The following is an 18,205-nucleotide window of genomic DNA, read 5'->3' as shown; positions in this document are numbered from 1 at the left end:
GCGTGTGCCATGTGAAATGGGGTGCGCCGTGCACAGCTGATTGGTGGGCCCCGTAATCAGCTTGGGGTCTGAGGTGTCTAGTCTACCCTCTGGCACATGGCCTAAGATGCATATCCGGCCGCCAATCCCATAGGATCTGAGCACCTCCCAGTCTTGACTGTGGTTATCCTCACAGCACCCCTGGGGGGGCTGGACTAGTCGCCCCCTGTTGATGGGGAAACTGAGGCACAGAGAGACTGAGCAACTTGCCCAAAGTCATGTGTGTTGGGGGGGGGGGGGGCAAAGTGGAGAATGGCACCTGGGTCTCCGGCTAATGGTCAAACCCTGGCCCCAAAGACTTTTTGCCTGGGGATGGTATTGCAGAGTCTTGCCTTATTATCTGAGCATGTGACTGGTGTGGAGAAAGTGAAGAAAGAAGAGTTATTTACTCCTCTTCCCGTAACACAAGAAGTAGGGGTCACCCAATGGAATTAATAGGATGCATGTTCAAAACAAGCCAGAGGAAGTATTTCTTCACACAGAGCACAGTCAACCTGTGGAACTCCTTGCCACAGGATGGTGTGAAGATCAGGATTTTAACAGGGTTCAAAAAGAAGATTCATGGAGGTTGGGTCCATCGATACCTGTTATCCAGGATGTTTAACAGAAGCTGGGACTGGGCGACAGGGGAGGGATCGCTGGACAGTTCCCTGTTCTATTCCCTCCCTCTGGGCCATCTGGCATTGGCCACTTGCAGACAGGACACTGGGCGAGATGGACCTTGGGTGTGCCCCTCCCTCTTCTACAGTGGAGCTGGGCTCTGCGTGGGCTGGGTACCTGAGTGCCTTGGCAGCCTCATGCCAGTGCCAGGAATTGAGTTCACCCAGGAAGCCAGCGGAGCCTGCCCCCCCTCCCCTTCTGGTGCCAGGGGGGCAGGCGGCATGGCCATCTAGCCTCCTCAGCCCGGCGGGCAAACACCGGGGGGACCTGGGAGAGGTCACGCCATCCTGCCAGGCTGGTGCGTGCCATCTGCCCTGACTTCGCGGGCCAAATTCGTCTGGCTCCCTGTGCTGCCACCCAGCACATGCATCCCGTCCCAGGGTAGCAGGCAAGCTGCAGCCTGGCACATGGCTGGGGGCATCAGTCCCCCTCCCGTCTCATCTCCATCCTCCAGCAGCAGGTTGCTATAGCAACTGGGTACCTGCCTCCCCCTAGGGCCCTGCCTTGCACCTGATTCCAATTCATGACATCGTTCTCCCGAGGTTGCGGAGCTATAAATAGCCTCCCCCCACACACACTCGGGGCCGTGGGGGCAGGGCAGGGCCGGGGGTGAACGGGAGGCTGGGGCGAGGGGCTTGCCCGCCGGGCAGCGGCAGCACTTCTCCACCGTCACACAACCCACCGCGTGTCTCTCTGGCAGGCTGCCGGACGCCTCTACTGCCCGAGGCTCTTTGGCAGCTGGCCCAGCGCCTGGCTCGCTTCGTGACTCCGTTGGGCGTGAGCTGGGGTGGCCCTGGCCTATGGCCGCCCGGGCAGAGCTGGGGTGAACGGAAGGACACGGCTTTCTTTCCAGAGACACTTCTTCCTGCTCTGAGTGCGTCCCCGCTCCCTAGTGGCAAGAAGGCCCCGGCTGCTTTACAGACAGCCTCAAAGCCAGGGCGAGTGGGCCTGCAAGCCAGCCTCCCTCTGGCTCTGCTGGGTGACCTTGGGCGAGTCACGGCGAGGGTTGCCAGGTGTCCGGTTTTGAACCGGACAGTCCGGAATTTGACGGTTCTGTCAGGGGAAAAAATTAAGAAAATACCGGACACAGAAAATGTTGGGTATTTGCTCATTAAGGACGTTTTATTATTATTAGGAGTATCGGTACCTAGTTGCGAACTGCCGGCTGGTAGAGACGCTCGTGCTGCGTGAGTGTGTCTACCAGCCAGGCAATATGCAACTACGCGGGAGGAGTGGGGAGCAGGGCCGGGGCAGGAGGGAATCCTTGGGGCTGGATGGGCAGCGCCCCGGGATCTGCATGCACCCAGGTCAGTCTCGCTCCCCGCCGGCCAATTCTCTCCCCCACTTCCCCCTCCCAGCCAGCCCTGTTTTCCATCAGCCAGTCCCCCCAACCCGATCTCCCCCAGCTAGTCCTGCTCCCCCCAACCAGCCCTGCTTCCCGCTAGCCGGTTCTCTCCTCCTCCTCCCCCCAATCTCCAGCCCCACTTCTCCTGACTTCCTCCTGGCCAGACCTGCTTCCCGCTAGCCGGTTCTCTCCTCCTCCTCCTCCCGATCTCCAGCCCCGCTTCTCCTGACTTCCTCCTGGCCAGACCTGCTTCCCGCCAGCTGTTTCCGCCCCTCCATCCTCCCAGCCAGCCGCACTCCCCTCCTGGCCGGTGTCCCCTCCCTCACATCTGAGATCAAGAGTGTCTGGTATTTTTTTTGAAGCCACCTGGTAACCCTAGTCACAGCCCTCTCTCTGCCTCAGTTTCCCCTCCCACCCTTTCTGTCTCTTGTCTGTTTAATGCAGGGGCTGTGTCCCGCCCACGGTGGACTGGCCCTTCCATGGCGTTATCTCCGGGAGGGTGAGTGCGGGGAACAGGTTGCTCCCTGGGTGCTCTTATAACCATGACGGCACAAAGGCCCTGAGGACATGCACCAGGTTCAGTAGAGTGGGACGGGAGGGAGGAGCCCAGCCAGGCCGGGGGTCCACAGACCCACTGCACAACACACAGCGAATCACGGTGCAAGGCGGAGAGGGCCCGGAGGACCCTGCAGGCTACTTGGACTGGCCCTTGTAGGGACTTGGGCCTAGTCCCCCCAAAGCTGCTCCCCCGAGGCCGGGTTCACGGCAGCCTGCAGGCCCAGAGGCAAGGGGCAACCCGGCAGCTTGGCTGGGCGGGAGGCCTGCTGAGGACAGCTAGGTTCCTGCAGGAGGCGCTTTCTGGGCTTGGTGCAGACCCAGGCTGGGAGGGAGACATGAAGCTGCCCCGGGCGGTGAAGAGGCGGAAGCCCTGCCTGTTATTGAACGCGCCGGCCCCAGTGTGACACACACGGACCCTAGCCCAGCGGGCCCCCGGTCCCAGGAGGGCTGCATGGAGGGCAGTGGCGGGAGGAGGACTATGTCCCTGAACAGGGTGAGTCCCCCCCCCACACACATTCCCTACCGTGTGAAACTAGTGACGGGTGTCACAGAGTGTGGGGGGGTCCCCTGGGCCCTGCCCCCCCATCCGCAGCCAGAAGAGAACAGAACAGAAGCAGAACAGAGACGTTCGTTGACGGGGCACAGCATAGCCCAGACTTCCAGTTACAGGACACAGGAGCGGCCCGTACGCTCCATCTTGGGGAAGGGGGCCCGAGCCCCAGCTAGGCTCCCTCCTCCCTAGGCCAGCCGAAAACCAACGCACACCCCGAGCAACTGCTCCCTCCAGGCTACCCCGCCTCCTCCTTTGCGGCACAGTGTCACCTGACTGAATCCTCCACTTAGCTCAAGGAACAGGCGCCATTCCTTCAGGAGTCCTCCCCCAGAGACCCCATCTCCCGTGTGAGCACTGGGCCCACAGACACACTCAGGCTACGGCTACACAGTTTCCCTCGTCTGCAAAACCCTATGCAAATGAAGTGCAGATTAGCATATTGCCGCACTTCATTTGCATAAGTAATTAGGAGCTGTTTTTGCGCAAGAGGTTTTTGCGCAAAAAGGTGCTGTGTAGTCGGTGCCTTTTTGCACAAAAACCTCTTGCGCAAAAACGTCTCAAGTAATTATGCAAATGAAATGCGACAATATGCTAATCCATGCTTCATTTGCATAGGGTTTTGCGGAAGACGTAAGAAAACTGTGTAGACATAGCCACAGAGTCACTGCCGACCAGCATAGGACAGTAGGAATCACATTAAGCTCAACAAAGCAAACAGTGAATGCTAAACCAGAATGAACGCAGCCCCCAGTACGTCACAGGAGCTGGCAACTCAGGTTGGCCGCTTGATTCGCAGCCTGTGCCGGAGCCAGCCTGGGGCAGGACTGAGCCACGAACCTGAGTTAAGAACGCCTGGTCCCCAGCAGTGGCTGCATCCCCAGGCGTGGCCTCTCCAGCCTTGCTAACCCTTCCCCCTTGGGCTGAAGGAAGAGTCTGTTCTGGAGGGGACCAATGGCTCTGTGTAGCTGCGAATCCTGCTCTGTAGCTACAACTGGCAAAATGGGGTCCATTCAGATATTTCCTCACCTGCCCTGTTGGAAATACTCCTGCTCATCGCCGCTAGTGGCCACGGGTGTCCCCTGAAGCAACCCTGCAAGTCTAGCAGGGAGTCCCTTTGTGGGAAGGGCCGAACGCTGGAGGGAGCCTGGAACTCAGCAGCCATGTGCCGAGCAGCCACGAGTGGGCAGTTTAGGGAGTGTCAAACCAAGAGGCGCCGTTGGCCAGGTACTTGCATCCCACCTGCCCTTCCACGTCCTCCTCTCAGCAGCTGCGGCGTCTTTCCTTCTCACCTGGAGCGGAGCCCTGACAGCTTTCGCGAGGCAGCCCCCGGCTCGCCAAGAAAAGCAACCCATCGCCACAGGAAATGGAGGAGAGCCGCGTCCCATCTCCCCCCGCAAAGCCGCCCCTTCTCTGAACTCTGCGGAAGGCCGTAGCATCTTCCCCCGCCACCAACTCTGGCAGCCCTGAGCCGCTGCAGCTGCGGGCCTTTCACCTCTGCGAGAAGAGCAGCTACTGACAGCAGCAATGTTCCGGGTAAAAGGTCGCCCCTGAGCACAGCGAGCATCTGAGCTGACATCTCGGCGACATGCCCGAGCCAGGCTGGCTTAAGGTCTGTATAGCAAGAGGGACAGAGAAGGCTGCCCTTGTTCTCTGCCTGCTTTATTTGTCGGTCAGCCTTTCCCATCAATCCCCGTCCCCAACTCTGTAACAGGAACCCCCGGCTCCAGGCTAGCACTGTTCAGCCAGACAGCTCACGGTGCTTCCGGAGGAGTCAGGACCATCATTTCCATTTTACAGACAGCAACAAAGCAGGGAAACTGAGGCACGGAGTGTGACAGAGACAGGCTGCTGCTCTATCCATTAGGCCAGGGTGGGCAATAAGTGGCCCGTGGACTGGACGCGAGTCACCATGGTTAGCCCCTGGCGGGACACCAGATGCTTTATTTACCTGAGTTCCACAGGTAGGGCTGCTCTCTGCTCCCATTGGCTGTGATTCATGGGTCCCAGCCAATGAGAGCTGTGGGAAATGGCACAGACCAGGCCACCGCTTCTAGTTGCTCCCATTGGCTGTGGTTTGCTGTTCCCAGCCAATGGGAGCTGCTCAGGCAGCTCCCATTGGCTGGGAACGGTGAACCCTGGTCACTGGAAGCGATGAGTGACTGTAGCTACGGACACTCGGGTAAATAAAACGGGCTAACCCTGGTGAACCTTTGCCCTTCCCTGCAGTAGGTCATTCCCCCTTTTCTCGAGTCAGTCTTTTCTCTTTGCCTAGCCTCCTTTGGATTTGGGGTGCCCCTTTCCCCCCAGACTGCACTATGTACAGGCAGGTCCCCCCCCCGTCTCAACCCATGACAGCTGGGTTGGAGGAGCAGGTGCAGCCTGTCTCCCGTAGCTGTCTGTCTGTCTGTCTCCTGCCGGCTTTCCGTTGCCAGGCTCTGATCACTCCGTCTGCGCCTCGTTAGACTGCGCCGCTGATTTGCACGGTTAATATTTAATCGTGGATCATCCCGACAGGTTTCTCTCTTCAGCACTTTGTAACGTAATGATTGTTTGGTTTCCGCACGCCGGCTTCACGGGAGGCTGTTTGCGGATCACTTTGGGGAGGAAGTGCAGCCTGCCTGCTGCTCGCACCTCAGTGCTGCTGGAGCCAGGGGGGCAAGCTTGGTATTTTTTCCAGCCACGTTTTTTCTTATTCAAGACGATTGGGTTCTCCCCTCCCTCCCCCCACGCACCCACCTGGCTGGTTAACCACAAAGATGGGCCAAGCAGAACAGTGCAGGGATGCCTGTGAGGTTTCCAGCATCTGCAACGTGCACGACAAGATCCTCTGTCCTGCTGTTGGTGATGCTACACAGGGCCGGTGAGTAGCTACGGAGCAGGCACGGAGAGGTGGGTCTTTCAGCTCAAGCTGCTGAAGTGCCATGAGATTCCAAGGTTTCCAGTTTGATCCGACTGCAGGGGCTGGTGTTTCAGGTGATGGGCCAGAAAGGCAGGCCCACCCTTGGTATGACCTGGTGTCATGATCATGAAGGATAGCCAGCAGCCTGGGGACTAAGAGGTTAACTGTACCTAAACCAGGTAGCAGGCAGCCAATGGAAATGTAGGTAGGAATTTCAAACTGGAACAAAGGAATTTTTGGTTTTCCCCTCCTTTGTCTCTGGGTAGTTTTCTCTCCAGATACTGAGGGAGACAGACTTGTCTCTCTCTCCAAGAAAAGACTCTTCACTATCTGTAAGTAGGGTAAAGTTTAGATAAATCCATTGGCTACGTCTAGACTGGCATGATTTTCCGCAAATGCTTTTAACTGAAAACTTTTCCGTTAAAAGCATTTGCGGAAAAGAGCATCTAGATTGGCACGGACGCTTTTCTGCAAAAGCACTTTTTGTGGAAAAGCATCCGTGCCAATCTAGACGCGCTTTTGCACAAAAAAGCCCCGATCGCCATTTTTGCGATCGGGGCTTTTTTGCGCAAAACGAATCTGAGCTGTCTACACTGACCCTTTTGCGCAAAAGCTTTTGCACAAAAGGACTTTTGCCCGAACGGGAGCAGCATAGTATTTCCGCAAGAAGCACTGATTTCTTACATGAGATTGTCAGTGTTCTTGCAGAAATTCAAGTGGCCAGTGTAGACAGCTGGCAGCTGCTTTTGCGGAAAAACTTGCCAGTCTAGACACAGCCATTAAGTTTTATTGTTTTATGGTTTGGGAATGGGAATCTGATGTCTGTGCATTTAAAAATGGGTTTCCTCTCCTTTGTAACTAAGCTCTTGGCCCATGGGGGTCCCCCATGATTATATTAATTGGTGACTTTTCCATCTAGTCATTGTGCCTATAACAGGAGTATTTTTTTTTTATTATTAACCTGGTACTGGTTCATTTTTTGGTGTCCTGGTTTTACTTTAGGGCTGAGATTTCCCAAGTGATTTTTTCCCTAGTTTTCTTATCATTACTTGGGTGGTGGCAGCGGATTTTTATCCACAAAATCTAGGTTTTCAGATTTTGGGGGGAAGTTTTATACCAAAGCCTGGAAAGATCAGGTTTTGGGGTACTTTTGCGGGCCCCCACTTCTGCATTTATCGTGCCAGAGTGGGGATTTGACCTGGACACCTGGCCACACGCTTGGGTCAGCAAAGGCCCCTGAAGATGGACGGACTCCCCTGCTGCCAGCTGGCCTTTCAGTCCTGGCGTGGCTCTATGAGCTGCCAGCGTGTCTGACCCCTCGGCTGGGGTAGCCAAGTTCAGTGCACACGGAGCACAGCTCCTGGGCTGGCTCCCGCCGGCCTCCCACACGCATGATGCTGGTAGCGACGGGCTGGCCCTTCCGCTCCACGTGTGGCCCTGACTTCAGGTGCGGAGACCTCAGTCCAGTCACCTCCAGGGGAGCTCCTGCCAGTTCTGGCGATAAACCAGTGACCCCTCCCCAACACCACCCAGGCTGGCACCCTTCAGCAGCAGGAGTTGAACTCTAGGACCTGCAGGGAGTTGGAGAAGCCCTCAAGTCCAGTCCCCTCCCAGCAGGACCCTCTAGATGCAGGGCTGGCAATGTCATAAGTGGTAAGCAAGATGATGCCCCAGTGGAGAGCCCCTCCCAGGAGAGCACAGCTCAGGGAAGGCAGGTTCAATCGTGGCACACCACTTCAGAAAGGTGGCCAACCCCTGATCTAGATCATCCTTGACAGGTGTGTGTCCAGTGATGATATTTAACTCTACACCCTCCCCAGGCCATTTATCCCAGTGCTCAACCCCAGGGCCAGGGAGGGAGTTTTTCCCTACAGGCAGGCCTGCTGTCATTGCTACCTAGCTCATAGAGGCAGAAGGGACCTTGAGAGGTCATCAAGTCCAGTCCCAGCCCTCACAGCAGGACCAAGCACCCTCCCTGACAAATTTGCCCCAGATCCCTAAATGGCCTTTTTAAGGATTGAACTCACAACCCTGGGTTGATCAGGCCAATGCTCAAACCACTGAGCTAGCCTCCCCCAGAATGCTGCAGCATCCCCGCCCTGCACAGGAAGCTCTGCTCCGTGGGGCTCTGGCACGTGGGCCCAGCAATCTGCCATAGAGGCACCCTTTGCCCGCAGGGCCCGGGGAGCTATTCCGCGCCGTTGTTCTCTGCGCTCCAGGCAGCGCTCTGGCCCCGTTTCCGTGACCTGTGAGTAATCGGACAAAACTGCCGGGGCGGCCCTAGTGAGCGCATCCTGAGGAGAGCTTGGCCACGGGCGAGGGATTGCACAAAGCACCGGGGGCCGCATTAAAAGCCACCCCCGCGCCTGTGCGGCAGCAAGGTTTCTTGCTTGGGATTCTCCCGGCCAGTCCCCGCCATTCCGGAGACCGTGCGGGAGGGCGCATCGAAAGGGACCAGGGGAACGTCACTAATCGACCCTCCAGACAGCTCCGTCCTCAGGGCCTCCTCAAGCAGGGATAAGCCCCCCCTCGAAGGACCCCCTCTTGGCACTGGGGAGAGCCCAGCGCTTTCACAGACATGGGCGCTTGCCTTGTGGCTCGGGGGCTCTGCTCGGAGTTTGGAAAGGTGGGTACCGGCCTCTGTGCTGCTGCGTGACCCGCAAAAAGTTGCAGGCACCTCTCCCCACCTCCTGTGCACCCTGGATCGATCGGTCCTGCCTTCCTCGTATAGGCTGCGTGATCAGAGAATCAGAGAGCTTAGGAGTCACCGAGAGCAGCCCCCTATCAAAACAGGATCCACCCCAACTCAGCCATCCCAGCCAGGACTGTGTCCAGCCGGGACTTAAACACCTCCAGGGCTGGAGATTCCACCCCCTCCCTAGGGAGCCCAGTCCTGCGCTTCCTCCCCTCCTAGGGAAATCGGTTTTCCTAAGATCCAACCTAGACCTCCCCCACTGCAACTTAAGCCCATTGCTCCTCCTGTCACCACTGAGAACAGCCTCTCTCCAGCCTCTTTGGAACCCCCTTCAGGGAACAGAAGGCTGCTCTCAAATCCCCCCTTGCCCTTCTCGTCTGCTAAACAAGCCCCAATCCCTCAGCCCCTCCTCGTAGGTCATGTGCTCCAGCCCCTGCATCATCTCGGTTGCCCTCCGCTGGACCCTCTCCAATGCCTCCACATCCTCTCTATAGTGGGGGGGCTCAGATGCAGTTCTCCAGCTGCGATCACATCGTCATCCCCGGTTCTTCGTCCCATTCACGGGATGGGCGCCAGGCTCGCAGGTGGCTTTGTCTCGGGGGTGCTTCTCCGCTTCGGAGCCTGCTGAGACCCAACAAACTCCCTTCACACAGGCCCCCTGACAGTCTTTGGCCAGTTCTGCCAGACAGTCCCGCGCCGGAGCGCTTCCAAACTAAGTCAGAAAGAAGGGTCCAACCTGCCTGCCTCCGGCATCAGGACCTGCCACCCCCCTCCCCTTTTGCCAACACTGCTTCTGCAACGCTGGCTTTTCCTTTGTCTGAGCAGAGGCTGGCTGTGTCTGCAGGAGCCGGAAGCAGGTAGGACTGGCTTAGCAGCAGATGTTCTTGCTAGATATAAGGATGCCTGGTCCTCCTCTTTCCTTGCTTCGGTTATTAGAGGAAACAAACTTTCATTTTAAGCAACGACCGCAGCCAGCATTTAATTAGCTGCGGCTGGCGAGCCGGCTCCTGATACAATCGCACGCAAGAGGAAGGTGACTGGCATTTCTAGCCTATTGGCATCTTATCAGGGAGGCCTGTGCGGCAGGGAGAGATCCAAGGTCAGTGGTGCCCTTCAGCTGGTGCAGAGCTGTGCGGGGACGTGACTGGGACTCCAGGAAGCGACACCAGGAGTGCGGGATGAAGGTGGCGAAAGTACCTGCTTCCCCCTTCCAACCTCTGCACCTCCACTGCTGGCCCAAAGCGGTGCCTGCGCAAGGCTCTGTCTCTTCCAGGCCTCTGCCCGGCAGGAACTAAGCCTCGTATCTCGAGTACCAAAAGCCCAGGGCGCCACCCATTGTGGGAAAGGAGTAACTCCCTTAGCTGGTGGCAGTGGCAGGCTCTTATCCTCTATACGGACTAGTCGCTAGAGGGCAATACAATCCTGTAACAGGCCATTGCACCTCCTGCTGGCCACGTGGGAATTAGCTCAGCACTGCAGCGCCCCCTTCTGGCCAGTGTCTCACCTGCTGTTGGTGTGTTAATGACTCTGCCACTTTACCTGAGGGCTCATGTCCCTCCCAGACTACAGCATCCTTCCCTCAGGGTGCTGCCCTGCTGCAGTGTCCCCACACTCTGCGGTCCTCCCTCTCAGGGAACCGCCAATCCCCTATACCCACCGTGCTTCAGTGTCACAGCTGATCCCACTCTGGCACTCCAAGCGCAGAAGGTGGGGGCCCGCAAGAGACCTTAAAAAATAGATACCTTGCCTCTACAGGCTCTGCTTACAAAAACCTCCCCAGAGTCAGATGCATGCACTTTAGAGGGGGAAGCTGCCACCATCAAGTGATTTGTCCCTAAAAACAGGGGGGACACTGAATTCTCCCCCGGGTACCCCAAGCTCTTTTACCACCAGAGAACTTGAAAAACAAGAGAAGAGAAAACCAAACTGCAGTCTCTGATAGCTGACCTCTTAGTCTGAGGCAGGCAGACGGACACACATGGACAGACCTGCTGTTACCTTCCAGAGACGAGAATCAAATCATCACCTTAAAAAAGTGATTTTTTTTACAAAACAAAAAATCTGCTTGATAAAGCATCCAGCACTTGATTGCTAAGTGTTACAGAGCAACTAAGGAAAACAAATGAAAAACACAGAGAACATCTCTGGGAACAATTCTTAGATGGTGCATGGGGGAGGGGAGGCATCGGTTCACACAGAGCAGTTGAAACCAAACCACAAAATACGGAAAAATACCCCGATCGTGACTAGATTCACTTTTTTCCCTTTATTTACTCACAATCTCTTCTTGGTTCAGTCCACTGCCTTGACCCGAATTGCTTGGAGGCCTGGTAGTCCTGTCTGGGTTTAAATCATTCTGTATCTCTCAACTCCTGGTTTAACTCCCCCACCCAAAGGACGCAGGCAGGGAATCTTACACAATTCAAATTTCAGCCCTCTCTTCCCATTGGTTCTTCTGGCTCCCTGCCAACACCCGGGCCAGCTGCCTGAGTTTAACCCCTTAGTCACCGGGTGCTGGCCAGCACTTCTCCTGTCCATCACATTCAGTGACCCACGCCGGTCATCTAGCCCCTGCCTCAGGGGTAAACTGCAGTGTGAAATGCAGAGGACCTGCTGCCCTCGATGCCTCCCTGCAGCCCTAGTACCCACAGGCCCCTGTCACTGGACCTCAGCCTGCAAATGGTCAGGCCAGGGTGTGGCCTAGTGGGGGGCTGTCTGCTCTGTGACCTGGGGTCCCCCTGCGCTGGAAGATCTCGCTGATCTCCCAAATGTGGATTAACCCAGACACCCAGGCTCAGCCTCCCAGGAAGAGACAAAGGGAGGCGGGCGGAGACCAGCACCAGGCTGGGGGGCAGGGCTGGAACAGAGTTTGAGTTTCTGTCTGGAATCAGGGAGGAAACAGCCTAAGCAAGGGGCTGGGATTTAGGGGCCCAGTCTCCCCCATCTCAAGGGGGCTGAGGCATCCTAGGCCTGCCCTGAAACCAGATGACATCTGTGCTGTGTCCTGGAGAAGCAATAAACTCCCTCTATTCCACTGGCTGGCAGAGTCTGTTTGTGCCACTATGGGGGTGCAGGAGTCAGGGGAACCCCGCCACACCGTCACACTGGGCTCCCCAGCTCTCCCTGCCTTTCCCCAGCACTGCTCTGTCTGTCTGTCTGTCTGTCTGTCATTCCTATGCTAGCTGGCAGCTAGGTCCTTCGCCTTCCAGAACTGGAGCAAAAGTGTCTTCTGCCTGGCCAGCCATCTCTTTTATGTAGCCCTCCTAAGCTCTGATTGGCTGACTCTAGCTCCCCTCCAATTGGCTCCCAGGGCAGCCCTCTCCCAGGGCTGTTTTTAACCCTTTTCCCCCTGGAGTGGGGTGACCGCTACCCCCTTGGCCTGTTAACGCTGCACCTCAATCCTGACCTGCAGCACTTCCCATTAGTCCATCTCCAGGCCTTCTTTGAGCAGCCCCTGTGAAGCAGCCGGGGTGACTTTCCTAGATCCAGTAGCTCTCGAGTCGCCGCTAGATTGGGACCGTGAAAACCTGCACTTCCCTTAAGTGAGTCTACTCCCTCCACCCCCAGCCCTGTGCCCACCCCTTCCCTGTGGGGTGCAGCCTTTCCCCCACACACTCCCCAAGCCCCCAGGTCTGGTCCACTCTGAGCGCGGGACTTGGACTCAGCAGACGTAGATCGGCCTGGCGCAAGTCCCTTTCCTCACCTGTAAAATAAGGAGAATCCTAGAACTGGAAGGGGCCTCGAGAGGTCGTCAAGTCTAGTCCCCTGCCCTCACGGCAGGACCAAGCACCGTCTACATCATCCCTGACAGGTGTCTGTCCAACCTGCTCTTCAATATCTCCAGGGATGGAGATTCCACAACCCCGCTAGGCAACTTATTCCAGTGTTTCACCACCCTGACAGGTAGGAAGTTTTTCCTAATGTCCAACCTAAACCTCCCTGGCTGCAGTTTAAGCCCATTGCTTCTTGTCCAGTCCTCAGAGGCCAAGGAGAACAATTTCTCTCCCTCCTCCTTGTAAGACCCTTTTAGGCACTTAAAAGCTACGATCATGTCCCCTCTCAGCCTTCTCCTTTCCAAACCAAACCAACCCAATTCTTTCAGTCTTCCCTCACAGGTCCTGTTCTCTTGACCTTTGATTATTTTTGGTGCTCTTCTCTGGACCCTCTCCAATTTGTCCATATCGTTCCTGAGACGTGGCACCCAGACCTGGACACAATACGCCAAGGCTACGTCTAGATTGAATCCCTTTTTCGTAAAAGGGATGCAAATTAGACGTATCGCAATTGCTAATGAAGCGGGGATTTCAATCTCCCCCGCTTCATTAGCATAAACAGGGCTGCCGCTTTTTTTCGGCACGGAGCTTTGCCGGAAAAAAGCGCCAGTCTAGACGCGGATCTTTTGGAAAATAAAGCCTCTTTCGGAAAACAAAGCTCCGTGCCGAAAAAAAGCGGCAGCCATTTTTATGCTAATGAAGCGGGGGAGATTGAAATGCCCAGTTCCTTAGCAATTGCGATGCGTCTAATTTGCATCCCTTTTACGAAAAAGGGATTCAATCTAGACGTAGCCCAGCTGAGGCCGAACCAGCGCAGAGTCGAGCGGAAGAATGACTTCTCGTGTCTTGCTCACAACCGTCCTGTTAATGCGGCCGAGAATCATGTTTGCTTTTTTTTGCAGCAGCATCATGCTGACAACTCCTATTTAGCGTGTGGTCCACTAGGACCCCTGTGTCCCTTGGCCTCCCCCAATGGACCCCCCTCCTCCCCGGTGGTAAAATGCGTTGAGATCTAACGAAGGGCCTCTAAGTGCAGGGCCTCTGAACCGCCTGCTCAGACCGAATGCGGAGCTGCAGATGCTCAGAAGTCGGCTAAGGGGCTGGAGCTCAACCTGCATCTGTGTGAAAGGTGCAATTTTCTCCCCATTTCCGGAGAGGCTGCGGCAGCTCAAGAAAACACAGTGGGAGAGATGGCTGCTCCAGCAGCCCCCTCTGGGCTCACGCGGGCCTTGCGAATTCCCCCACAAAAAGACTCATTTACAGTGCAGCCAGCCTCCCTCACCCATCTGTCCTCTTAAAATCCCACCCACCTGCTTCTCCCAACTCCAGGGAGCGAGGCCAATGCGAGGAAGCCGGAAATCGTTCTTCACTGACCCAGCAGCATAGGAGGGAGCTGCCTCCTGGCAGGGAAATGAGAGGGAGTCATCAAACCCCTCTAAAATAGCTCCACGTGGCTTCCCTGGTGGCAAGGCAGTGCTGCCTAATGGTTAAGGGGGAAGCAGCACCAAAGGCTCGCTGTGCCTCGGTTTCCCCGTATGCAAAAGGTGGATAACACCAGTCCATGATGGGAGGGCGGGCCCGTAATTCCGGTGTGTTAAAGCGCTTGGGGAGTTTGAAGTGTTGTTAGAGGCAGGGCCCCAACCCAGCCCTCTGGTTCCAAATACCGCCAGAATGCCTGAGGCCTCCCAGAGCTAGCCCCCCTCCATGGCTGAGAGCAACGTTTCCCCCTAATCTTTCCCAGCCATGTGCGGATTTTTTTTCCTGCATGTGCGGAATGAATTTTGTATGTGCACCAAGGCGTGGGCATGTGCACCACCGGGAGGAACAAGAACCTAGCCGTGGGTGCCTGCTGATCAGCTGGGTGGCACTGGAGTCTCGCACAGGGAACCCAGGGGCCCGGCAGGTCTGTTGGCTTTGCCCAAGGATCTTGGGCAGAAGGGGGAACGCAAGTGCAAGGCTGACAGGATGGAGAACCCTGGAGAGCCCTGGTAAGAGAGCTCCGAGCCGCTGTGGTGGAGCGCCGTGCTCTGCTCTCCTGGGGCCACCCCTGGCCGGGCGCACAGGGCAGGATTCTCTGCTCCGGCCGGTGGAGATTTCACCCACCCCTGCAAGCCGCCAAGCTGCTCCTTCTAACCAGAACATCCCCTGAAACGGGCCAGGAGACAGGCGGCCTGGTTAAGCAGCTGGGTTTCCTTGCGGCGCGTGGGATGGTCGCCGGGAGAGCTCGGTTGGAAAGGGAGGAGCAAGGGAACAAGGGGGAGGCAGAGCGGAGATGCCCTGATTCTAACGGCACAGACAGCGGGAGAGGGAGGGAGAAGTCGCCGTTGGGAGGTGGAGTGAGAGAGAGGCGGGAAGGGTTGAGGACGGGAAAAGCCATCAGGAAGCGTGCGTGGACTCCGGACGCCTGGGGCGCCCCTGGCAGGGGGAAGCCAGCATCAGCCGCCGGCCGACCATCCTGACGCTCATGTCCTGTCCCCTCATCGTGGAGCAGGGCCCAGTCCAGCCAGGGAATGTGTGTGCGTGTGCATGTGCGTGTGTGTATGCATGAGTGCGTACACGTGTGCGCGCGTCCACGTGTGTGTCCATGTGTGTGTGTGTGTCCACGTGTGTGCACATGTGTGTCCACGTGTGTGTATGTGTGCGTACACATGTATGTGTGCGCGCGTGCATGTGTGTGTCCCTCCGTGTGTGTGTAAGTGTGCATACACGTGCATGTGTGTGTGCACATGCGTGCGTGCGTGTGTGTGTGTCTATGTGCCTGTGTCTTTGGAATGGAGCGCGAGGGGGGAGAAACAAGCAGGACAGACCCGCCCCACTCGGGTGGCTTGTATTTCCCAGATGTTTCAAGCTGCCTCGGCTCCCGGTCCCTTCCTAGCGGCTGTGCCGGCCAAACGGGGAGCGGAAGCCTGGCAAGCGAAAGCCACGCGGCCTCCGCCTGTCCCGTGACCTGCAGCCGTCCGGCTCCGGCAGGGCTGGGTGAAGGGCAGACCGGGGTGCGTGGTGTCTAGGAGGAAGGGGGGTGCAGCTGGGGACAGAGCCCATGTGGGGAAGCTCTGAGGGGGGCGATGCAGGGAGCTCGGAGGAGGGAAGGCGGCTGGGCCGGCGGGGTGTAGAGACCCCGACCAAGCAGGGAAGAGGCGGGGAGACCCAGGGGAAAAGGGAAGAAGGCTCGTGGGAAGCAGCAGGCCTAGCCGAGCGGTACAGGGCTGGGCCGGGCCCCAGGGTAGCGACGTTTGCGGCCGAGCAGGGAAAGGAACGTGGGTCCCCCGGCCCTGGCCCGTCCTCCTCCAGGTTCTGGCTGGAGAAGGCTCCCCCTATGAAGCAGGCGGCTGCGGCGTTTCGGTGGGACCCCACTGACGTGGCCCTGAGAGGGAAGGAGACAGACCCTCCCCACATTCCCCTCACCCGCCAGAGCCCGGGGGGGCCGGGCCAGTAGATTCCGTGGGCTCCCTACGCCCTCACCACCGCCGCCCGAGTGCAGGAAGCAACGTGGCTGCCTCCCCAGTGCAGCAGGCCCAGCTTTCCAGGCTGTTTTTAAGGGGACTTTTCCAAGATGCCCCTTGGGCTTTCTGATTTTTAGTGGCTTGGAAAGGGGGGTGGGGTGGCTGCTGCTCTAAAGCCCTGAACAACCCCCGTCCCACGCCGCCTCCTGCTTTTTCGCCCTCTGCCTCCCTCTCTTTCCATAGACTCGGAGAACACTCGAACTGGAAGGGCCCTCGAGACGTCATCGAGTCCAGTCCCCCGCCCTCCCGGCAGGACCCAGCACCTTCTAGTTCAGAGGTTCCCAAACTTTTCGGCATCACGCCCCCCTTTTTGATTATTGAGAAACCCTCAGCTCCCCCCCCCGCCCTCCCCCCAGCCCAGCAGCAAAACTTGTTGAGCCAAAAAAAAAAAAAAAAGGAATGGACCGGGGTTGAAAAACAAAAATCGCAGCAAAACTTAGGGGGGGCAGGATTGACAGGGCGGGGTGAGGGCTGGGTTGCCTTGCACCCCCCCTGCAATTTCTTCACCCCCCCCAGGTGCGCACGCCCCCCAGTTTGGGAACCCATGTTCTAGACCAGTGGTCTCCAACCTTTTTACACCCAAGATCACTTTTTAAGTCTCAGAACAGGCAAAGATCTACTGCCCCGCCCCTTCCTTGAAGCCCCGCCTACATTACATGAGAAAATCTAATGTAAATGCACTGTGCAAGGCGGGCAGTTCAGAGAGGGCTCAAGAGCTACTCTTGGAGCCCCTGAGATCTACCGGTAGATCATGATCTACTCGTTGGTGACCACGGTTCTAGACCATCCCTGATGGGTATTTATCCAACCTGCTCGTCAATATCTCCAGGGCTGGAGATTCCACAACCTCCCCAGGCAACTTATTCCAGTGTTTCACCCCCCTGACAGGCAGGAAGTTTTTCCTAATGTCCAACCTAAACCTCCCTGGCTGCAATTTAAGCCCTTTGCTTCTTAGCCTGTCCTCAGAGGCCAACCTGCATCCGTCTCACCTTCCTCACCCTCCCATCTGTGCCGGTGCCCGTGTGTTATGCATTAACAATTAGCCCCCGCAGAGAGTAACCTGGCTACTGGGTGATGAAGGCTAATGCAGCCTCTCTAAGCCACGGCCTGCGTGAAGCCGAGATATTCACTGCACATCCTGCCCCTTCTCCCCTGAGCCTGCCTATCCCTGCCCCCCGCCCCCAAAAAGGTGCTGCGCAGCCAAGAGAGCAACAGCATGGCCAAGTCTCCTTTCCAAACTTGGCACTGCTGGGTGACCTGGATCAAGTCACTTTGCCTACTCTGTAAAATGGGGATAAAATGCACTCGTTGCTGTGTTTCGATGGGAAGGGAGTATTTCTGTCCCCAGGGGTTTACAGTGCGGCTAGAACAAATGGGCAGGAGTGAGATCCATCCGCCAGAGGCTCCCGTGAGGTTCGAATTATTTGGAATTATTTACATTACCATGACGCCCTGTCGTGGACCGGGGCCCCTGGCGCCAGGTGCTGTACGAACCCAGAACAAAGGGGCCTGTCTTCAGCATCTGAGCGTTTCGAAGCGCTTTGCAGGCCGGAGCGGAGCCTCTCGGCTTTTCCACGCGGATGGGCGTTGTTCCCCTCTGGCTGGAGCGCGGCGGCAGACTGATTCGCTGGCACAGCTGGGAGGCAGAACCCAGCGCCCCAGCCTCCTTGCTCTGTTGGACCGTGCTGCATGCGCGAAGGCAGCGGGTTTCCAACTTCTTTTCTCATGACCCGGTTGAAGAAAACGGTCGATGCCGCGACCCGACAGCACAACTGGAGGGTGGGCTCCGGGGTGGGGCTGAGGCTGGGAGCCACTGTTCTCCGTGGAACTCAGACGTGGCCCGGTGAAGACGTGGACTGTTGGTTTCTCCGCAGGCTCCAGATGGGAAGAGACAGCAAGGAGGCAGTCGGCGAGGGACCGCTCGGCTCCCCACATCTGCCAAGACATGTATTATTGATCGGTGATGAAGTCTTCCCCAGTTCCTGCGGAAATACGCTGCCGGATCCACCTGGGCTTAGCCTTGCACGGAGCCGGCTGGGCAATCTACTCCGGGTTTGCAATGTTTGCCATTTTATATTAGCCCTCCTGCTCGGTTTCTATGGCGGTGATGCACCTTTAACTCTCCCCACCCCCGCCCCTGAGTCTGTGTGGGAGGAAGGACTTTCTAGAGGGGAAAGCAG

At 57.2% G+C, this 18,205-nt stretch overlaps 1 protein-coding gene across 4 annotated transcripts in view; it reads left to right on the top strand.

Moving 5' to 3' along the window:
- Window positions 1–18,205, top strand: part of SRCIN1 (SRC kinase signaling inhibitor 1) — a 236,558-nt gene that overhangs the window by 35,035 nt on the left and 183,318 nt on the right. For 3 of the 4 annotated variants that reach the window (XM_089773935.1, XM_089773934.1, XM_089773933.1), the window contains exon 4: window positions 17,900–18,077. The exons of the other annotated variant lie outside the window; for it this stretch is intronic. The gene's annotated coding sequence lies outside the window, so the exon portion shown is untranslated. The remainder of the gene's footprint in view (window positions 1–17,899; window positions 18,078–18,205) is intronic. 4 annotated transcript variants of the gene reach the window in all.

The sequence above is a fragment of the Pelodiscus sinensis genome, chromosome 29 (genome assembly GCF_052426305.1).
Source record: "Pelodiscus sinensis isolate ZL-2025 chromosome 29, ASM5242630v1, whole genome shotgun sequence".
Taxonomy (NCBI): Eukaryota; Metazoa; Chordata; order Testudines; family Trionychidae; genus Pelodiscus; species Pelodiscus sinensis.
Note: the sequence above shows the minus strand (reverse complement) of the source record. Positions and strands in the feature narration are given on the sequence as shown.